Here is a 22,215-nt window from a genome sequence, read left to right as displayed (position 1 = left end):
TCTATTTTATTTCCAAAGCCCTTGGAAACCGCATATAGAGAGTAGACATCTGGGCTCCTAATTTCTCTCTCCCTGTTCCTGCCTACCCTCCCCCCAGTAGTAATCCCCTTCTGTGCTGCCTGCAGGAGAAAATGAGTCCACTTGTTCCTCCTGGGCACTGCTGCCAGGCCATTTTACATAAGCATCCTTTTCTGTTCTCCATTGCAGGACACCACGTCCTGCTGGAGCCACTTGTTGTCTTTAATCTCTGAATGTAAACACAGAGATTACATTCCATTCTGTCACCAGTGTTCAGTGGATAACAGATGTGCTGTCATATCTGTGCTGCTTACCCTGGGCTGTGCTGATCACTCCCCTACTGGGCATGTGGCACTGGATCACTAGCCATCAGTGATAATACAGGCTAGGATAAGCCTTCCTTGCCCCCCTCTTCCCAAGGCTTTGATACATCAGGCTGCTCCATTCAACCCTCTATGGAAAGCTTTAGCATCATCTTCCTCATTCAGAGGTAGGAGGACATCAAAGTGGGCAGGCTGGGCTGTCTGTGTGGTCACATATGGGACTCTCCCCTCTGTCCTAATTGGTTTACCAGTGTTTAACCTTCCTGGCAGCTCCCACAGATTTGTCAGAGGTTAGAGAAGAAGTTTGTATTGAAATCCAGCTCTCACTACAGTACTGTGTGGCCTGATGGATCCGAACAGCTTTATGACAATGCAATGAAAATGCCAGAAACATTTATCTTGGACAACTCCTGAGCCCCAGCATTCTCTCTTTCCACTGGTGGAGCTGCTTTTAGGACAGGTGATGGAGAGCTTGAGATTAGACAACAGAGGGACTCTAAGTGATGTCTTCATTGCCAGAGGTAGGGGTGGGAGGGGTAGGTGTATATGCTCATGCGTATAGGTGGGGAAATATAAGTCACAACTTGCTATGGTGCTGCAGGCTCCACTTTTGTGTAGATATCGGAGCTCGGCTGCAAATTCAGAAAGATGGGGTTACAGGCAACATCTCAATATAGGATAAGTCAAGGGAGTGTGTTCAGAGCAGAGGGACTGAGCTGTATGTACTCCTCACTGGCAGAGAGCTGAAGGCAACATGATTTTTATAGAGTGCAGGAGACTCCCTTCCATCCAAAGCCTGAGGCTTCCGACCTTCATCATGTTTGGCTACAGCATGGCTGAAAAAGACTTGCACCTTGCATCGTCATTGAAACCCCTGCTGCAGGTTTCTGTACAGGATGATTAGCAGCTGCCTACACATGTCAGAGCACATGTTGTCTGATTTTCATTGTGTTATGCAGCAAGGACTTGAAAGCACTAGCAGGGAAGATCAAGCATCCTTATATTGAGGAGGGAATGGAAGTTTACTGAGAGGCTGCAAAGCTTTCTGAGTTCCTGATCACTTATTTTGTATTCATGCGCCACTTTCAAGAAGAGGGTGGCAAGAGGGGGGAGAAACATTATGGTTCATTCAGTCATTCCATTAATAAACACAGGGAAAGGGTAGACAAAATTGGTTCTTGCTTAATGTTTTATCATTTGAACTTTATCTATGTCAGGAGATGAAGGATGGCAATACTGTACATCAGCTGTGCTGGCTGCTCTGAACAGACTGAACTTAGGAGCTCAAATTTGGGAATTTGAGCCTCTTCTCAAGCTCCAGCTCAGGCATGGGCAACTAAAACACAGCTGAGGAACAAGAACACAGACAGGCTTGGTGCCCAGCTCTCCCCCACATCAGCATTGCACAAGCCTGGAAAATTTATTTGCTTTCTGCACTAATGGGATCCAAGAGACTGCTTTACCTAACACAAACACAAATCTCTAACACAAACGTATTTGCACTGCTTTGAACCAGCTTGCAAAAGTTGAAATAAAGAATGGTTTACACCAGTTAACTGCATTTATTACTCAGGTTTCTACTGGCTCATCAATCTGTGCTGGTCACACCAGAGAAAATTTTCCAATATAACCAAATCCCAAGCAGCAGAGCAGGCTGCATCCCAGGCTGTGTACTAAATTGCTGTTCGCTTTCTTCCCAAGTCTTTGTCTTCCTCTCATTTTCCCTCTCTCTCATCTCTTTTTTCCTTTCTTCGTGCAGAGAAGAGAAATGATTGCTAATGAATTGCAAGCATGGGGTATGAAAAGATCAGTTAATATGGCCCAAGTATTCAGTAATACAAATACATTAAAGTGATCAAGCAATGAATGAAAATAGACCCGAAGAGCAGGTTCCACTGAGAAAACATGTGAGAATGTAAATTAATGTGACTTGATGAAACTTGAAATGTCATAACACAGCAGGGCATACAACACATCAGAGGAAATGTGAAAATTATACTTTTTCCTGAAATCATAGTTTTCAAAAATAAGTGGCTTTTAAATTCTTCTAAAAATATAATAAAGGAATTAGCGTCAAGAAAAAGGTTATTGTTGTTTATCAGACTGCAGGCTCAGTCCATGGTGTCTTTTCACAGATATCTGCTTTTATTCCTCTAACTATGTAGTGGGAAAAGGAAAAGAAAAATCCTGAAGTCTTTCTGCTTGTCTGGTTCCCTCTTCTTAACTTTGCATAAGGGAAATTTTTAGTTGGTTGGAGGGTAAATGGCATGACTAGCCCATCTGTTGGGAAAAAGCTTTCCTTTCTTTCTGCCATGAGGGACGTCAGATTTTTCTGCTGGCCTCCATGCTAGAATATGGTCCTCACAGGGGTCTAAGACATGAATAGGAGGGAAGGATCCCTCCCCTATATATCCTTCCCCTACAGCCAGCAAGTAGTATGAGAATAGTTTTCCTTTCATCTGACACAGTGAATTTCTGTAAGAACAGTGACAGTGTAGCTCTGTAGAGTGAAAGGAGGAATTCCCACACACCACAAAACTGTTAGTTTGCTCCTCTGACTGCAGTGATCATGCATGGAAAATCCTCAGCCTTTTCCTCTAGCACTGAGTGCTCCATAGGAAGGCTGGATTCTGGCTGAAGATGGGTATCCTCTATGGAGTGTGTCCTAACTGTCCTTGTGCCAGCCACCACCTCTCTTCACTGTTCCAGCTGAACTGCTTTCCTTAGACTATTTCTCAAGTCTTTATTTCACCAGCCTCCCTAGCCTTCTTTCTCTCAATTGAGTTAATACACATATAGGAAGAATTAACAAAAGCCTATGTCCAGCTAGGGACATGAAAAGACTTTCCATACAAGAGAGTGTCTAGCAAGCAGGACAGTCTGAATCACTAGGGGATACCTGAGCACAAGGCAGCCTTGATGCAACCCAGTCCCATCTGCAGATGGTGGGATGGTACAGTCCAAAGAGAAAGTTGACAGGTTCTTGTGTAACAAAGCCTGTTCATACACGAAAGAAATAGAAAACTAAATTAGAGAAAAATTCATGCAAGCACAAAACATAAAAAGCAGGCTGGAAAGAAGAAATACAGCAGGTCAGTAGAGCTATTAGATGGCTAATTAAATATCATAGTATGTAATGTCATCTTATCCTTGTATAATAGATAATATTAATTTCATGAAACGTCATGATTACAACCAGGACCATAATTCCTATTTTGTCTCTTTTTAAATGAATGCAGGAAGCTGGCTGCAAAAGAGAAGGATAAAAACAGGTTAAAGGATATTTTACCACTCACAGAGTGCTCAGAAAATTTGTGCAGCTTGTGTATCTCTGCATTGATGCAAATAAGCAGAGTTGGAGGCTGGTTGGTCTGTTTTCATCAGCCAACAGGAGAAATAGAAATAGTGAGAAGGGGCTGCAAACCTCCCATGTCTCATCTCAGGTAACTGTTTTTTTTCAGATTTGAATTTATATGCCGAAACATATGGCCTAACAACGCAATCCTGAACAAAAATGCAGCCTTTCAGAAAAATTCAGCACTTCACCTAAAGGAAAAAAATAATACAAATTTCAAATGTTTTAATGTGACTGAGCAAATGATAAATGGGAAACTACTGAATAGCTGTTTCTTCTGGACATTTTCTTTGCCTGGCTTAGGAATATCTTCTCCAGTTGGGTTAAAGTGTAAATTAAAGTTTTTTTTATTTTTCATATTATTTTATAGTAAGTTTTGTTACATATTTGTAACAACTATGCCCTCTATTAATTGCTGGCTAAAGCATAAAGAAGAGCCTTCTGCTCATATTAGAAACAAACCTTGAGTATCATTGAAGACAGGATTGTTTAGTGTTGGCTGGTTAGGATCCAATTACAGATGGTGTATTTATTTTAAGTATATATAAGATGCACAGTAGAGATCTCCAGGAACAAAAATGAGCCAAAATTGGCTGAGCACTGAATGGAAAAAATAATGATCCGTGTTACATACCTTGTGTACTAGAGAGTGCAGATGAGGGATTAAAAAATTAAGGCCGTGTCTATGTACATTGCACAGCAGAGATTGTTCTGAGTGTTATTTGAATATTGGCACCCAGCAGATACACATCTTGCTTTTTCCATGATTTAAGTACACCTCCTGCAACACAAAGGATGGCATGAAGTACGAGTGTAAGGTAGCAGCTACTTTATCAAAACCAAGCCACAGAAGGGCTATAAAAGCTTTCTTCTGCCAACTCTAGTGACAGACACAGCTTTCCAGGGTTACTGGTGTCATGAAAAGCCTAGTAGTCATTTGTGCTCACACATTCAGGCTCATCTTTTTCCAGCCAGTACTCTGGTTAAAGTGGAGAGATTCCATCCCTGGACATGCAGAAACTAAAGAGGGGAGGAAAGGAAACTTTTCCAAAGGAGATGGCTGTTGAAGAAGAGTGTTTCTAATTCCATGAGAATTGGTAACAGAACACAAAGCAAAACCACAGAAGTAGAACCCCATCCACTTACTTGTAAGTGATAAGCTAAAGAAGCCAATTGGCTTTTGCAGTTCTCAGCATGTGTGATCTCTCCAATATCCCTTCCATTTACTTACGTAATATCATTGCTGAGGAAGATGAGTAAACTTCCCTGTTACAAGCCACCTTTGACTCAATAAATTCTTGTATTATTTTCTACATGCTTCATTACATGTTTTTAGACAGGACTTCTGAAATATCTTGTCCATGTTTCCCAAAGAAGGAGTTGGTGGCCTGTGGAAAACCTCTTCTGTCTTAGAAAGCCACAGAGCTCCACACAGTGTTTAGTCTTTCCTTGTTCTAAACAAACCTTACAAATGACCTTTCCCTGTTGGTAGACTTCTGCTACTAGAAGTTATTTCTAAAGCATCTTTGTGCCTTGCCAGTCTGCCTGTATTTACACTGCAGTTCCATCTGTCTGCTTGCATTTGAGCCCTAAGAGTGCTTTGCTTCCAACTTTAATTTTTTCCAGGTGGAATGAGTTGAGGCTGTGAGTGAAGGAGCTACTGTTATTAGGATACTTCCAGATAGAATTAATTCTGGATAGTTTCTCATAGCTCATACGCTTTCACTTCCCTGTTACTTTTACTCTGGGTTTGGGTTGCAGACTTTGTTTATTGCTTAGAAACAGCAATGCCAGAAGAGACATTAACATCCAGCAGTGCAAGCTGGTTTTTAAGAAATAAACTCAATTCATTAGTAGCAACTGTGAACCACAAGTGGAAACAGAGCATCTGGGTGAGCTACACCTCAAAAGAACTTAAGAGGATGAACCATTGTGGGAAATCTGATCCAGGACTACAAACGCTAGCCTGTATCACCCCAGACTGTAGAGTATCAGCAATAATGTCCATACTACTGGGATCACTGGTAGGGACCAGCTCTTTGAAAGCCTCTCACCAGGTTAAATAAGATCCAGTCATAGCAAGTATCTGTACATTGCTTAAGTCCTGGGTTCAGTTTTAAATGTTTTGGGAACCAAACGAATTGCAAAACAAAAACAAAAACCAGAAAGAGTAAAATATTTTACAGTTACTTAATAGAAAATGAGATATTATGATAGATTTTTTTGTTACAGCATCATGCATGTTCTTTGGAACATTTACTCTTGACACACTTTTATAACAGCTATTCATATAAACAAATACTTTTTGCCAAGAGACCAATACAGTTATATTATTTATGCAATCATATTAAAAAATCTTTATCCAGATGATATAAAACTTGGAGAGTGAAAAGCTGACCCCTTAACTCCCCGAGAATACTGGTTTCACTAGGATCAGGATTTCACTCTCATTTCTTAGTCTCTGACATACTCTGGTAAAATTGTTAATTATTGTACCTGATCACCCTGTGCTAAACTGATTTGCAATTTTCTAGCTCATAGGCAGCTGTCACCACAGTACAAAGGATTCACTAATTTTAAGCAAGACAGAGTCAAAAGATTTTTATGGCATTTTGGATATTGCAGTAGCCTTTAAAGAGCTTAGTGATGATACAGTTGGAATTAAGGTACAAGTCTCAGGTAATATTTTGTGGCTCTTGATGCTTGCTGTTATTAGCATGTTTGGTTGTCTTCCTTCTTAGTGAGTCCAAAAGCTATTTGTATGAATCACTGAGGTCCTCTAGTACGGTATTCGAGCATCTCTGTATAAGTCAATATATAAATACCATTCCTTAAACCCAACAAAATTAAAGGAGGAAATCCAGTTTAAAAACTATTTAAAAGAGCGTCAGCCACCTTCATTTTACTGGCACCTGTCTGGAAAGTAACAGAACAGATACAAGTGACTAGGAATCACAGGAATAAACACAGGGCAAGGTCAGGCTGGTTTCTGCCTCCGGAACATGGGCTGGTGTCCATCAGGCAAGACTTGTGAGCACTGGCTCATATCATCAGGAAACACCATTCTCCCACTGTAATCTGTGTAAAATGGGATGGACTTGAATGTCTTTTTTCTCATTTTACAGCTATATCTCATTCCCTTGACACTGTTTCATTTTCTGTGCTATGCCCTCTTACCACACGTTATTTGCTAGCCACTGCTGTCAGCAGCACCAACAGCAGCAGCTCCCTGTCTGGCCAGGCCATGTCCCTCTCTGAAGCAGATTTTGTAGTGGTAGTATTATATATGCCACAAAAGGAACATCCGCTCCATGCTATTCCTTCCTCCACCAAGCCATCCCTCTTATTTCTTCCTCCTCCCAATCTTTATTCTTTCAACTTAAATATTCCCCCTATATATAACTTCCTCCACTCACACTTGCATGCTTTTGCTGAGCTGCTGTTTAGCACTTAGGAGCATTTTTCTTTCTTCTGCATGGGAGGGCAGCAGTGGGGTTTGGGATCCTACTAGCAGCTATTAAGTACTATTGTAGTCAGATGAGCTGGCAGTTATCACATGTCCTTTTTTTGCATCCTTTCTATGGTCATCTTGAAGAGTCATCTTGGCGACTATCTTGAGAAATCCTAAGGAATTTTAAAGTGGCACTAGACACATGTGTTTAAACACCTAACTGGCTCCCCAGTGGTGATCAACAAGCTTTTTTCCCCAAAATTCCACATTAGTATTAGCTATCTCACAACTTGACTGTAGCTCATACAGTTCAGAAACATGCAATGGATAGTATCTTAGTGGTAGAAATTCTCGTTGCTCACATGAAGTCATGAAAGCTTCATGAAAGCTGCCAAAGCCAAAGAAACTATGCCATTTATTATGGCAGCTTGTGACATGACCTGCTGTTGTAATGTGTGCATCTTCTTATGCCTACAGATTTCTTCTCCGTGTCTTAAGAGCAAAATCTTTGCAATAAGGATGTTTTACTCAGCACAGAGCTCTACTTCAAGGTATCTGAAGTATGTCCCCCAAAGCACTGTCCAATTATACTAGTCAGTTTTCAACTCGCCTTTTTGTCATTTGCTTAACCATTCTGTAATATTCTGTTCGGAGGTCATATTGCCCATTTTGAGCTCAATGGTAGTGTTCACATTGATCTGAATAGAAGGTGGCCTGTATTTCAACTGGATATATAAATCACATGTAACAGGAACCTTTTGACAGTCTTCCCAATTTTTCTACTCTTTCCAGACTAGGTTATGATGCATCTTGCCAAGACGGAAGTACCAAACTGCATCAGATTTGAACACACTTTTAAAATAAAATTTTGAAGTTGAGATCAAGTCTTACACCCTTACATTACCTAGTCAGTGCAGATGTTATATAGATACATATTTTCATAACTCTTACATGAATTATTGTATTTTAGTAACTATGTATATTAAAAGAATGAGTTGTACTCAAACACCTATTGATAGGTTGTGTTTTTGATCCTGAAACTCTCTACATATATCCTGTATTTATCAGCAGGAACTTTGGGACAAAACTATTGAAAAGTGGCAAAGACAGGCAAGAGGCAAATAAGTTATCCTGAATGAGGGGCAGTGAAACCATCCTGCTGTGCCACAGAAGTCTGTACTCCACCCATACCACAGGAAGATAGCTTTCAGCTATTTCCAGATTCTTCTAGTGCTATCCACTTCTGTGTCCTGTAAAGGCAGACTTCTTTCTTCAGCCTCTACCTATAGCATCATAAAAAGTGTCCTCCTCCTGCCTCCCCAGAGTTTCTGTAGCTACACGTGTCACAGAAACAAAATGTGTTGTTCATCCATTTGGAGAAAGGAGACATCTTTGATTAGTAGGAGTCTCTTGAGTCTAGCTCATACAGTCTTTGAGGAATGGCCTGTCACTCATTATATGTGTACAGCATTTAGCATGGGGGGCTGCCTCACTGGAGGCCTGGGGATAGTATTGCAATACAAATGTTATCTGTGGGGGTTTGTGGTAAGTTGATGAACTACACAGTCATGCAGCAGCATTCATCACACAGCCTTCATTTCAACAAATAAAGCACAGAATATAATAATTTATAAAGATTTATATTACTTTTTCTTCCTCCCTTTTTGTCTTCTTCAGGTGGGAAATCTATATAGCACCATGGTAAATTGTAACTAAGAGAATTGGTATCATTAGAAAACAGTGTTGAACTGTTGAACTGCAGAAAAAGTGTTGTTTCAAACTACTAAAATGCTTAAGAAAACTTCAATAGAGGAGGCTGAAAAATTCTTGATGATAATCTGCCCTGAGTCTAGGAAGAGTAAGATGATACTGACAAAGTAACATCCAAAACTTGACCATTTGTCTGCAGTGCCAGGGTTTTTAATTAATCAGCTTTCTAAGTGCACTACAATTTGTATCTGCATTTGGCATTTAGTCATTGCAGATAGTAAACTGTATTTAGTAATCTTGCTTATTCCTCATGCATCTTCTTGACAGACGGACAGGAGCTATACATCTGCCTGAAGCCAAAGAGGTCCTCTCACACATGACAAAACCTATCAGCAAAACCAGACCAACAAAAATGATCCCCAAGGTCAGTAATCCTGAGACAGCAATGCACAGGAGAAAGGGGCAGGAAAGGGGAGGAAAAGGTGGGAAAGAGAGTTTGATGGGGAGAGTCTGCAAGGCAGACCAGGACCCACAAAGGAATAGAAAGGCATGTCTGAGACTGCTGGGAAGGCGCAAGGATAAATGAGACCATTACCCACAGACCTGAATGTGCAAATGGCCTTTGTCTCTCACTACATCTGCCTCCCACAGGCAGAAGTCTGGCATCTTGTCTCCTGGGTCATTGGGAAGGAGGAGGATTGCCAGTGCATGTGTGACTGGGAGCTCCCAGCTCCTCCTCACACCCACCACTTATTCTGCTGCTAAATGCAATATGCTTTGCCGTTATCTAGCTGTAATTTGTTAAATCGTTATAAAGAACTTTATCACTATACAGAGAAGCTTCAGCTGCAGAGTTGAAAAGCTTGTTAAAAATGTGAATATTCCACATGAAAGAATTTGTCTTGTTTCAAACCATTTGCATTTTCCTTACATGTTATTGATCTGATTGAACGGTTCCCAGATCAAAGGCATGCTGGTAAATGAGCAGCCAAGGTGGCAATATGCGAAGTGGACATCTGTTAAGAGAGCAACTTAAATAATCGCTCTAGGATTTATTGGATAACATGATTAATGATTATGGAAATATGATGACATGGAACCAAAGAGTAGTGTGCAGTGATTGATGGGGAAGTTGGATAAGGCCAAGCTTAGACGCCAGAGTATAGGAAACAGTAATATAGCTTGTAATCATGGTATATGCGGTGCTTAGTTGCTGGGGTGGAAATTTTGGTATTCATTTTTGCCTGCTGATAGGAACACAAACTGCAAAGTATGTTGTGTGTAATATTTCTCTTGTAATGAGGTAAGGAAAAAACCTCCTGCTAACAGTGCATTGTAATAGCAGGACTGATTCAAAGAGACATGCTCATTTAAAAAAAAAAAATCATTTAAATCACCACAAAACTTACTGGAAGCTCATGCTGTTGTTTTAATTAACACCTGAGAGAACTATACATAACACATTAAAGGAGGAAAAGATCTGTTGGTGGAATTGACAGTAGTTTGCATACAGCTTTTTTTCTGTTTTGTTTTCTTTTAACCTCAAATTCCAGCAGCCAGCAGTAGCTTAACACAAGAGATGGGAAGCAGAGAACCAAATTGAAGGTGAGGCTACTCCATGGCAAAACTACTGCAAACACCTGGAGTTGATTTTCTGTTAAAAGTTGCTGAGATTCCTGTTCACTGGTGGGTGATGCAAACCCTCCTTCAGAAATTCTTGTGTAAGAGCTCACGAAACATATTACATGAAAACTTAATAAAAAGCTATTATAAATGTGAAACATTAGCAGACAGTTTTAGAGGTGAAAGTAGGCAGCAAAATCCTCACTGTGAAACCCCAGTCCAGGTAAATGGAGTGCAAAATTGTTACTGACTTCAGCGTGGGCAGGATTCCATGCTTGGGTTTTGTTTTGCTTTTCTAAAAAATTCCATTTCCTATATTGAGTATACTTGAATATAAATAGGATCCTACACTGGATTTGAGACACACAATCTTTGCATGCCAGAAACTTGGCTGGTGTAAATGAGGGGACCTCATAAAAATTTTCAGTTGGGTTGCCGTAGATGACAGCTATTAGAGCCAGAACTCTGGATCCTGCCATTAGACAGTTGTGGTATGCAACAATTGTCATAGCTTTAAAAATAGAGTGATGGGGGCAGAGCTAGTTAAATGAAAACAACATTGCTCATGCTAGGCAAAGCAGACAGCTCTGGAAAGAAGTATCTATATTTGAAACCTTGGAAATGTTGTTAATCTCTTCAGGGATGTGAGACAACAACAGAGATGGTGTAGGATTCGAGAGAGATACCAGGAAGCCTTGTATTTTAAAGCCATAATCTAGTCTGCAAGCCTCAAGAGTGAGTATTAGTGAGATTACAAGGTCCGGTGAAGAGTTTTGACAACAGAGGGTAAGAGATGGAGTTGGAACATCTGTTGGCATTTAGGGACAGATTCATTTGTAGCTTTAGATGACTTCCTTGGCATGTAGGGTTATGTGATGGGTCAAAACCCCAATGTTTAGTTATGGTCATGCTCAAACATTCTGAAATATTGTCTATCACCTAATGCACCACAAATACCACCTACCCCATCACTCTTCACAACTGGGAAGCTCACGCCTTTTTTTATAGCACACACAGACATCCCCATGAGAAAAAACTGGGATCTCTCTGTAGCTCTTTCACACCAGCCTGACGTGCCAACTCTGCTTGGCCCTTCTGAGGGCTGTTTTGAGGACACTGCAAATAAGGGTTTACTATAGGGTCCACATCCCATTTCAGTCATTTCGGTGTTTTCGAAGTGTAGCCTGTAAGTACTACATGGCAAGGACTGTGTGTGCCCACGTGTCTCTGCTGCAGTCATGTTACAAGTGAACTATAATTAATAACCTTCTGCACACCTGAAAAGAATATCTGCTGCATGTTTTTATCTTGTTCCAGACATTTGTTCTTATATAGTTTCTTATATTTGTATTATTTGCTCTTACATAGTTTCTCATGGCTGGCACTGGCTTTTTTCTAATTCTGTTTATAACCTGCATCAAATTTGGGCTAGCCCCTCCTGGCTTCTGTACAGATACACTAGAATTTCTGTAGCAACATTCTTTTAAAACAAAACCAAAGAAAACAAAACAAAAACAAACCACAAAGTTTGTTATTGATTTAGATGTGATCAGGACAATCTCATTTATCTACTTCGCTGTATCATTTATTTTGATATACCTTTTTGACTGCTCTCCTGATCACTTCAGTTCTCATCATTTTTCTAACTTCAGGTCGTGCAAACCTGCACTGTAGAAGTCTGGAAATCCTGCTAATATCACTGAAACTGCGTATGGGTCAGCTGAGATTTTGTGCATCCAGCTGGGGAGGAAATGCTTATGATGTTCTTGTTTTAAGAAGGTCTGACTGGCAAGCGCTCTGTCCTTTTATGCACTTATGGTCAGCCCAGTTTTCGCATCCCCTAGGAAGCCCACTGATGTTCCAGGTTCCTGGGACTCCCCAGTGTGCCTCTAACAGGCAGTTCTGATGCCAGGTCCCCCTCAACATCCAGAGGAGTGGGGTGATAGCCCCGCTGTTGCCTGGTCCCTGGACTGCGCCCTCTGTACCTGACCGCTTGGTGACTGGACAGCCAAAGACAGTTTTCATCCTCCCCATCTTCCAGGCTATGGTTCTCCCATGCGAAGTCCTTTACAACTTTAATGGCAAATTTTGTAGTTCCACTCCAATTTATATTTCTACTTGAGAATTTAGTTTTTTCATTTAGTTTTCTGGAAGTAAATATTTAGCTTCAGGACAGGAATTCAGGTAAGAACGTGTGATCAAACCTTTCACCTGTGACTTCAGCTTTAAGCTCAGGTTCAACTGTGCCTGGTTATTGCAATCAAATTATTAGTAAAATATTGACTTGGATAATTTGAATCAGTGTAAATGACTGATTAAAACCGTAGGCATAATAAGAACCCAGTAGCTCAAGCAAAAATTGAATGATTTTTTTTTTTCCATGAAGTACACTGGAAAGTTACATGGATTATTAATGAAGTAGGGAGCATTTGGCACCTTCTGGAAGGCAGTGAGGTTGGTAAAGAAGCTCCTTTATGGAACATGAGAGTGATGTGCATCGCAGGAAACCCTAAATTGTTCTCAGATTGTGGGTGCTTGTTGGCATAATGAATCTGATAGTTTCAAACCTGCTTCTGATGGAAAGATGTGCAAACCATAAACCAATGCTGCTACACTTTGCACACTTATTGGAAGTTATACCAGAGGGCTGAGGACTGAAGAAGTAAATGAGTGTGAAGACAAAGGCTCAGATCCACAGAGGAACTAGAGTTGCCTGCATGATGGGTTCAGTTCTGCATCAGAACTGTGCTCATTTCTGGGCTCCCCTGTACAAGCCAGACGTGGACTTACTGGATTGAGTCCAGCCAAGGGTTGTGAAGGTAACTAAGGGATTGGAGCACCTTTCATATGAGGAAAGGCTGGGACAGCTGAGTATCAAGCCTGAAGAAGAGAAGGCTTGGCGGGGGGGACGACTTACCAATGCTTATAAATACCTGATGGGAAGGAAAGAAGATGAGGCAGCCAGGCTCACCTCAGTAGTGCCCAGTGATAGGACAAGAGATAATGGGCACAAGTTAAATCACATGAAAGTCAAACTGAATACAAGAAGACTTTTTTTACTGTTAGGATGGTCAAACACTGGCACAGGTTGCCCAGAAAGGTTGAGTCTCCATCTATGGAGATATGTGAAGTCCAACTGAACACAGTCTTGGGCAGCTGTCTCCAGGTGACCCTGCTTTAGCAGAGGGGTTGGGCTAGATGATCTCAAGACATCCCTTCAACCATTCTGTGATTCCATGATTCGAAACCCATAGTCAGCTGCTGCTTGAATTTAGCCCTGTTTTCTCATGTACATCTGCATCTGTCAACTTGAGAGTCCCTTTGCTTCCTGGCTTCCTGGCAGTGTTGCCAGTGGAGTGCTAGGGACCCAAAGCACCTGCTCTGCCCTGTGCATGGCATTTCAAAGGTACCTAATTTCCATCTCTGCCTCTGCACAGACATGCTTCTGTACTGAGAAGTTTCAGAAGCCGGGTACGTAAGATCACAAACACAGTGTGCTACACAGGCTTCAGAAACAGGGATTCCTTTGTTAGTCTGTCCCGGTAAGTGACCTGAGAATCAGCTATAAGGTTCAGCTATGTGGGTCCAACAACAGCTATTTTCTATAAAATGTAGCTGGAGGCAGAGTAAGCAGTGACGTTATCTCTTCAGTAGCTTAGTGCTTCTCTCTGTTAGAGAATTCACAAAGATGAAAGTTAAAATATCTTCTCAACCGGAGATATTCAAACCCAACCCTTTCACTGCCCTAAAGTACCAGCTACAAAACTAGTCTATTGAAAAAGTAGAAGCATTCTTCAATTTTTCAGTCGAAATTACTCAACTGTACTTAAACCAATTCATACCTTATTGCACCAGATTTGAAGTCTGACAAATTTTTGCTTGGGTGTACAGGTCTTGTATAAGCTCAGTTTGCCTTGCATCTAAGCTTCTACGTCAAAGTAGCCTGCAGACATGTTATTGGGCTACTCCTGTGGGAGGCAGGAGCTGCAAGTACAAATCCTAACTAGAAAGACATAATTAAGACCTTACAGAGCTAGGAATTACACCACACTGCTAAGCATTGCCTACTGTGGCGACTGCACAACTGCATGCTGGGTGTGAATGCTGCTGCAGATGTTGAGTTCTGCAGCTGTGTGGACTCCATTTTGGAACATGCACACTTAAAAGATAGGAACTGCGACAGTAAATGACAAATGCTTAAGTGTTCTTCTGGATAGTGGCTTTAGTGGCTTAATCTCCAGTATGTTTCCCCAGATCAGAGCTGAGGTATTTCATCAGAGGTGCCTGTGAGGGAAGGAGGGAGGAGGTGCCATTGCAATGCAGTATTGCTGCAGTTGCTTTTTGAATAGGCTGTAGTTGTTAGTGTCTCATCCCTGGAAATTAACTCAAAGAAGACATTTGAAGGAGAACCTCTTTCTTCCTGCACACACAAACACAAGCAAAGTTTTTTTGATGATGTTTTCAGATAAACATCCACAGCAAAGCCTCAGTTTCATTTTATCTCCATAGATAGCTCCAGGAAAAAAAAACAACATGGCTTCTGCTGGCAGCCTAAACAGCTCACTTTGCTGCCAAGTGCCATCTGAAAAAGAGGAACAACATAAACTAATTTCATACCTATTCAGTTCAATAATAGGTATTGTTCTAACTATACCTCTAGTGATAAGAGACAGAACAGCTTATTTGCCATTGCTAAGCAACTGTTATAACAGTGTGCAGAATTCAGCCAGCTCTAATAGGCTGATAGGAATCAGTGTCTGAAGTTCTTGTTTGCATTCTGAAGTCAACTATAATTGTCCTTCTCTATTAACATTCATTTAAGATAGTTTATGCCTGCACCAGATACAATCAGGATTCTGTCTTAATGGTGTACTGAATGGTCTGCTCTCCCTTAGAAAGAACTATTTAACCATAATGCATTAAACTGCTTTAATCCACTTGTTTTGTTTTGATGTAGTGATGAAGTGGCATAAAGGTAATACAGAAAAAAAAAAAGTAATATGAAACACTCTGGAGAAGTAAAAGCTGGTGGTATGAATGGTACCAAGTTGCAGTCAGGCAGTTTGATGTATTTAAGCAGGGTTCCATAAATCACAATGGCATTTGTGTCTGAGATGCAAAGACGTGCAAAATCTCTGTGCATTTGGAGAAATGGAATATAAGAAACACAAATGTAAAAGCCTAAGTGTATTAAACCATGGGATTTTTTTTCCAACCTTAATTTATGAGTTCAGATTTTAGTCAATTGTGTACATGACTTAGGAGAAGGGACTTTCTGGCTCTGATAATGCCTTACTGAGATAAGGAATGAGCGTATGAATAAATGCAAAGGAAGAAATGTTGCACTAGAGGATCCTGCATTCATAAGCATTTCTTTGTAGCTGCAGAATGATTTCTGTGACCTAAAAGGAGAATGCATTATCAGGAGAGGAGGATATCTCTTAAGATGCTCTGCTCCTTATCTGTGAGTCTTTAAGACACATGAGTAAGTAATGAAGCATAAGCAAAGGGACTGAAGGCTTACTGTTGCTGGAGCTGGAATTCTGTGCTTGTACCCAGCACTGCTCCATTGCTTTTTTGGGTGCGTAAACATATGATAAACACTTATGCATGTGAGCAACCCCATCATATTCAGCAGGGCCAGTACCATTCCCTGTCAAGTAAATGCTTAAATGCTCTGTTGGCACAAGCTGAGAAAATCAGCACTTTTGTCAGATGAAGCCCATGCAGGTGAAACAATATTGCCTTGCTTAGCCCATTGTGCCTCACACCATGACTTGCAAGAGCCAGGTCTTAATGTAAGACCAGAAAAATAAGTGCTTTGAAATAAGGACTTCAGCCAGTGCCTGAGTCAGATGACTAACTTGTTACACAATGATATGAAAATGTAGAGGTAAAAAGTTGAGACTGTCCCTCCACGGAGCTTACAGCACTGTCTGAGTCACCACAGGACATGAGAAAGCTGCAGGCAATGGCATGCAAAGCAGGCTTGCTCTGACTTCTCTTATGTAACTCCTACGTTAGCATCTTCTCTGCTCCATATGTAAACCCAGAAAACATCAAAAAGCTGTTACCGAGAGCAGTGCTCTTATTTATTCATTTCTATGAGCCAAACATGACTTAGGAAATGAGATATTTTCCACATAAGCCTTAGTACAGGACCAGACACTTTCCTTGCTGGTACTGGTAAGACCATTTATTTCTAGGCTCATTAAAAGGATGTTTGCACCCCCTAGTGTATAAGAATCTGCAAGAAATCAGGTTCTTATAACAGCCTTGGCTGACTGAGGATATTTATTATTAAACCATAATAAAATCTCCTTGTTACAATCCTAACAACTCCAAGAGGAAGGATTGTAAACTGAAAGATTATCCTAGCCGTAATCCCTCCTGTACTCAGAAATTGCAGGACTTGAAAACAGATCCTACTGAGTTAGACTTTTACCCCACTGGAAGATCTCAGGGATTTAGAATTAAAAATATATATATAAAAAAAAAGAAGTACTGAAACCAGACAATTTGAACCCAGACCCCCTGGAAACTAGAGCATGTCGGATCCAGCTTCACCCCATTACTGAGATAAAGTCTAGCTCTGTTTCACTGAAGGACAGGGACCTTTGAATCTGGACTTTTACTCCAGTTAACAGAAACTGTAAAAATGAGAGGCATGTGCTTAACTGTCTTCCAAGAACTAATGCCCAGATTGTCACAGGTAAGTAGACTTCTAACTTGGACAGTGGCCTGCATCCCACTGGTTGGAGTTAGGTCTTAAAACACCTTTGAAAAACCTCTCCTTACAGCTGTGGATCACCTTCTTGTTCTCCAGAGGCAACTTCACTTACACCAAGCTCTGCTTGCCATGCTAAACAGGGCAGAACCAGACACTGAGATGAACCAATTGAGCTTGCCTTGTTGGGACCCAAACTGGCAGTTCAGCTCCCTGTGTCAGCTCCCTGTGTCCTGGAACCTGAGCAAAACCCAGGTGCTCCTGGAACTAAACCAAACCCAAGTACTGCCTCCTGTCTGTGAGTGTGGGAAGGGAATGGCTTACGGCTGCACTTTCTGGTGGGTCTTGCACTGACTTTTGAAGATTGGAATGTGTGACCCAAAACTTCTCAGTACAGTCTGTATGTGCTGTTTGTCTGTCATCAATGCAGTCACAGGCAGGCTCTGATCTGACTAAATTACCTATATGTGTTTTCAAGAATTCCCCTGCTCACCCCTCCACTGAAAAGAGGATTCGACCTTTTCCCCTGAGGTGTCTGAAACCAAATCACTGCAGCCTTGGCAAGTGAATGACAACCAGAAAACTGACATTGCCAAGGAACAAAAGCGGTCTGCTTTCATTGTCCAAGCAGAATTAAATGAAAAAGCAAACAAACTGCATAAATGATGAAAATTAAATTAGATTTTCTTTACTTTCATTATCTAAATAGTTCATATAATAAATGCTTTCTAAAATATGACTTTCAGCCATATTAGAAACAGACTGATTTTATGTACTGTACAATGCTTAACAGCTCCTCCAAGCCACTTCATTCTGTAATTTTAAATTAATTTTTTGAGATTTTTTCAAAACAAGAAACTTGACATTTTGACAGAATAGTCCTTAATAACACACTGAAGATACTGCCAGGAGGTGTGATGATGATATTTCATCAGACATACTTTTCTTCCACAAGAATTCAAATCATTGTGATATAAATGCATAGATCTTTTTGTCATTTGTGTAAATAAATAATGATAATATAATATGTGAAAAGCACCAGCATATTGAGAGTCCCCAAAGAGCTCCATTTCAAGGCTCAGTACTACCACTGTGATATAAACCAGGCAATTGGTATAATGAGTACACGGTCTTAAAAAGTACATTAAGAAAGTTATAATGATAAAATTGGCATGTCCGGGTGCCAATTTTAAAAGCACTTCCCCACCCATATTTGGAAACATAAATGTATCTACTTTAGAAGCTGGACTTGTTATTTGCAAAGAAGTCTTTTTTTTTTTCTTTTTTTTTTTTTTTAATTAAAAAGCCAGATCTTTCCACATCAAACAATTAATTTCTGGCTTAGAGCCTCTTTTTTTTCACTACCATAACTAGATATTTGAAACTGAGATTTCTGTTAGACAGAATTCCAGCTGGAAGGCTACTGAAGTTCACAAACTCTTCACTGTAATTAAGAAAGTGCTGGGACCATGTGTCTCATTTCTAAGTACAGACAGAAAAATGCTACCTATTTCCATCTGCAAATTTCACATTGGGGTTAACTCTGAGATTAACCACCGAGGTTGGGCTGCCATGGTATTTCTTGGCCCTGACCTCTCCACCTCTCAGTAGCTCATGAAAATAGAACTGGGGTTCCTGACCACAGAGTGCAGAACTATTGACTATCAGATTTGAGGTGCAGCTCAACTTGGTGATCATGAAGTCATCACTCTTGCAGCCTGTTTGAATTGAGTTGGTGGAGTTTTAATTTACAGTAGGTATTGCTACTGACAGTAAGCAAGAAGGAGCAGGAGACTGCTTGAAGTTTCAGTGGATGCCCCACGTGAACACTTGAAGTATTTTTCCCAACCAAAACTGAGATGCAACTGCTGAACCCAGGACAGTGATGTTCTGCTTTCCAGAGGATTCAGCTGAAATCAAAGAAATAGAACACGGGCTAATCTCTACCGCCCCCCCTCCTTCCCCCCCCCCCCCCCCCGCCCCAAATAGTGAAAGTAACTGAGGGATTTGGAGAGATCATATGGCTTGCGATGAAATATACTGGCTACATTGAAACTCCGTATAAACTGAAATGGGCCTTTGAGAGCTCTCAGGGCTCTCAAAGAGATAGTTGTACTTTCTTGGTCTTCTGATAATGCCCAGTGACATTTCCATAGGAATGGCAGAGTGAGTTGCTTCTACTCCTTCACACTGTGCAAAATAAAAATTATGGTAATATGGTATTTTATATGAATATCAGATTGCTTGTTCACAGGGAGATTTTTTTTTCCTGTTTCAAGAAGGCTGAAGGACTCGAGCCTTTGCAAAGATGCTAACACTCAGTCAGACTTCCCAGCAGCCTTATGCAGCTATTATTCCAAACGCATCACCTTACAGTCTTGGAGAGAAACCATTATGGTTAATGCAGTTTGGCAAGTTAGGGTAATACTGACTGCATTGCATTGATGTGGTTTAATGGCATAAGCAGCATGCACTTTGTATCAGAGAAAATTACCTGTTGAACCTTGCTGTAGCTTGATGCCTGTTCTTAGCCTGGATAGCTATGAAATGGTGTGGAAAGTTCACTCTGGCCTCTAGCTCTGTCCCATGGGGAAATCATTTCCTATCGGCCTGCCTGTTAAAAAAACTCCAACAACTCACTTTGATATTTTCATTTGCTACAGTGTTATTTTATATACAAAACAGGGCTGCCCAGTGAGCAGCCCTCCTGCCCTACCCTCCTAACGAAAATATAAACCAGCGATGGAAGTAAATACAGAAGGTATCAAAAAGAGGGAAATGCAAATGGACTTTTTTTATTGTGATGGGAAACAAAGAGACTTTGACAGTCGTTTTGGTGGAAGCAAAGTCCACTTGGTCCATTCTTGGGGAATTCCTTCTTCACTCAGGAAACAGATTGGCACAGTGAAAACACAGGTGGTCTTTATAGCTGTATAATGTGAGAGAATGAAATTTTACCCTGGTACTTGAATAAATAGATTAATTAGATGGCTGGCAAGTAAATTTCATGCTCTCGAAAGACATGAAGGATGTCAAAATCCTCTGTTAGTTCAGAGAGGAGGCCTGTCCTGTTCCAAGGACCTCACCCCAACCCAGAGACCCATTGGCAAGAGCATTGCAAATGTGCAGAACAAATTTATTTATTCCTTGGCTCATTTCCTCAGCAAGATTCTCAGTCACTTCAGGAGTCACTGATGGCTCCTGAAGTACACAAAGTTTCGGAGATGTGACCATGCAACTTACCACTTAAGAGGTGGTTCTTCCCTTAATTTAGTGGGAATTTAGGCAACTGGCCAGGCCAGATCTTTGAAGCTTCACGTGCTGACCCTGCGAACTTCCCCCTTTGGACTTGGTCTCCTCCTCGTTGCCAGGAAGCTTACTGTTCAGACATTTGTATCATGGCTCCAGCAGGAACCTTCTGCTCTGGCACCTCACTTGCCCAGTACTGGAGATTTTGCTTGTTGAGAGATATTATTTAGCTTAAACAAGTAAGTTTTAAATAGTCTGAGTCAGAGTTACAGTATTGTGTGGTCTAGTGTGCTATTTGCTTAGCTTTACTTGCTTAGCATGAGTAGCTAGATTTCTGAAGCTTTGGGCGCTAAGCTGTGGGCTTTCACCTAGATATGCTTTTGGTTGGAATAGAGTTAGATTTTAGTAATTCTCCTAGAAGCTGTTACAGTGCTGTGTTTTGTCTTTAGCATGAGAAGAATGTTGATAACACATTGATGTTTTAGTTGTTGCTACGTAATGTTTATTTTAGGTCTAGGACTTTTTCAGTGTCCCATGCTCTGCTGACAAGCAGGTGCACAAGAGGCACAAACCAGAAGGAGGCTACAACCATCAGCAGAAACTGCAGCTCAACAAGATAAGAACAGTTAACAGCCTGCTGGCAGGAAAACACTGAAAAAATCCAGTAAGGTGTTAGAATACCCTAGACCAAAAAATTCCCTTTGGGCTAAAATGAGGGGCAAGTGCATAAATAAGGGTATTATTGCCCAGGGATTTCTTTGCCAAGGTCCCTCTCCAGCTTGAGCTGTGCCTTTTGCTGTACCACTAAATTATTTAATTATTTTTCCATGGAACTGAATGCCTGAGACCCTGCTGTGGGAAACCAAGGGTCGAGCCTGAGGAAGGAAGGAAGAAGAGTGCCTAAGAGTGTGTGTGTGTGAGCCAGGAGTCAAAAGTGGCATCTGTCAGTTCACTGGAGCCACCTGCTGCAGAGGAACTCCTGTTCCAGCAATTAAAGTCTCAGGTGGTGTGTATGCAACAACTTGAATGGTGTGTGACTGTTTGGGCAGCAGCTTCTCCCCTAACATGCCATGGGAAACAAAGCAGCTGGGTGCAACGTAATGGAGGAATATACTGCCAGGCACTGCTGCCCCCCCCACAGCCTCCTGTTATGGGTCCTAATGGATGCCATCACCTGGTGAGCTCAGGAGCAGGACCAGTTCATGGTCCAAGACATGCGCATGTCACCATGTTGCTAGATGTGAACAGACTTAGGCTCAAAGCTTCTAAGCGCTTGAAAGCTGTAATCTAGAACCTCTGATGCAATAAAGGCTAGAGTGACACTTGTGCACAGGGATGCTGTTTCTGCAGCATGTTGTACTCATTAGGCGTGAGTGTCAGTGGAAAACAGTAAATAGGCAGGTCCTCAGTACTTCCCTTTGATGTCTCAGGTAACATGAAAGGCAGCCTATGCCACTGCTCTGGTATGGTGACATTAAAAAAATGAAAGAGGGAGAAATCATCGACTGTAGGATTGGGAGCTTGGCCCTGCAATTTGGCCAAGCTCCCAATCCACAAAGCTACTTTTCTGATTTCTCTCATTAGCCCAGCTGCAATATGCACAGAACCAGATTACTTATCAGGCCAGAATATTAATGTTCACAGCATTAATGTTTTTGGGCCCTTAAAATGAAGAGCGCTAACAGAAAAATCTTTCCAATCCTTTCATATGAAACCCCAGCCTTCTGAACTGACAAAAATAAATGCAGTGAACTTTCAG

General features: G+C 41.2%; 1 long non-coding RNA gene across 2 annotated transcripts; it reads right to left on the bottom strand.

Moving 5' to 3' along the window:
• Nucleotides 1-3,233: 3,233 nt before the first annotated feature.
• On the bottom strand, nucleotides 3,234-21,525 carry LOC133274499 (uncharacterized). 2 transcript variants are annotated; one of them, XR_009745166.1, is made up of 4 exons: nucleotides 21,410-21,525; nucleotides 19,702-19,833; nucleotides 4,331-4,477; nucleotides 3,234-3,338 (listed from the first exon to the last, which is right to left on the bottom strand). It is a non-coding gene; the product is annotated as an uncharacterized LOC133274499 (long non-coding RNA). The 2 variants fall into 2 exon arrangements; XR_009745165.1 differs by lacking the exon at nucleotides 21,410-21,525 and adding an exon at nucleotides 20,451-20,764 and having other exon boundaries at nucleotides 19,702-19,821.
• Between the last annotated feature and the right edge of the window lie 690 nt (nucleotides 21,526-22,215).

Source organism: Pezoporus flaviventris, unplaced genomic scaffold (genome assembly GCF_033815535.1).
Source record: "Pezoporus flaviventris isolate CSIRO_AGI_PZ_B2104156 unplaced genomic scaffold, CSIRO_AGI_Pfla_v1 ptg000036l, whole genome shotgun sequence".
Taxonomy (NCBI): domain Eukaryota; kingdom Metazoa; phylum Chordata; class Aves; order Psittaciformes; family Psittacidae; genus Pezoporus; species Pezoporus flaviventris.
This window is presented reverse-complemented; position numbering and strand designations above follow the sequence as displayed.